This window comes from Echinops telfairi, unplaced genomic scaffold (assembly GCF_000313985.2).
Source record: "Echinops telfairi isolate 266 unplaced genomic scaffold, ASM31398v2 ScPeMD7_7457;HRSCAF=8495, whole genome shotgun sequence".
Classification (NCBI taxonomy): domain Eukaryota; kingdom Metazoa; phylum Chordata; class Mammalia; order Afrosoricida; family Tenrecidae; genus Echinops; species Echinops telfairi.
Window position 1 is genome coordinate 36,930,850 of NW_022111357.1, and position 1,022 is coordinate 36,931,871.

The following is a 1,022-nucleotide window of genomic DNA, read 5'->3' on the forward strand; positions in this document are numbered from 1 at the left end:
AAAAAACACAAGAGAACAATGAGTTGATCTTATTAGTGGTCCTATTATGTACCCATGGATGTAAAATACCTGGTGCCCACTGCAATGATTCTTCTCTGGGGAAAAAAAGGCTGTTTTCTTGGGCTCGAGGTGAACGTCGACACAGCAAGTTGGGTTTGATGATCTGTCCAGATCGTCCCAGAGGATTATTGGCGACATTTCCTGAATTGTCTCGTCGTTCTCAGGCGTTCTGTGCTGGGGGTGCCATTGCCAGCGCTCTAGTGTCCTTCACCACGGGGCCAGCACACGCGCCGTGGCAGCACCTGGAGGAGAGATGGCAGCTGTGAAGGGTTTCTTTTCACCGGGTCCTCAATCAATGCCCACGGAGCCAGCAGTCCATAGACAAAACGGAGAGCGGAGAGCGTATTGCACTGGAGACACGTGCTGCACGGGACCTCTTTAAGGTGACACAGAGCGAGAATGTCATGGAAGCCTAAAGGCCCCCGGCCCCAAGCCGCGGCGTTTCCAACAGTCTCTTGTGCGCATGAAAGCTGGACAATGCGTAAGCAAGACCACGGAAGAACTGACGAGCTTGAATTGCAGGTTGTGTTTAAGGTTTAAGGAGTGGGTTAGGGCAGCATTCTCAGGGAGTTCTCTAGTCTAGGAAGTCTGGACTTTCAAAGAATTAACCGAGTTCTGTCCCACATTGGCCTTCCATTCTATTCCAAACCCCCAACCAAGCTCACTGCCATCGAGTTGATGCTGACTCATAACGACCCTATAGGACGGAGTAGAACTGTCCCATGACTTCCCTTTTATTTTACTGATTGACTAAGTTTCTGAGACTGTCACTATTTATGAGAGTGGAAAGCCCCATATTTCTCCCTTGGAGCTGTTGGTGGTTTAGAACTGCTGACCTTGAGGATGGCAGCCCAATGCAGAACCACTATGCCACCACGACTCACCTCATTCCAGTAGGATCCATCGATTGTGGCTTTGATTAGAATGGTTGGCTGTGGTCTAGTCCTTCTGGTACCAAGGTC

General features: G+C 50.0%; 1 long non-coding RNA gene across 1 annotated transcript in view; it reads right to left on the reverse strand.

Annotated features, from left to right (window-relative positions):
- Positions 1 to 1,008, reverse strand: part of LOC123522660 — a 12,949-nt gene extending 11,941 nt beyond the window's left edge. The window contains exons 1-2 of the long non-coding RNA XR_006680893.1: positions 945 to 1,008; positions 70 to 302 (exon numbers count right to left, since the gene is read on the reverse strand). This is a non-coding gene — a long non-coding RNA (uncharacterized LOC123522660). The remainder of the gene's footprint in view (positions 1 to 69; positions 303 to 944) is intronic.
- Positions 1,009 to 1,022: the final 14 nt, after the last annotated feature.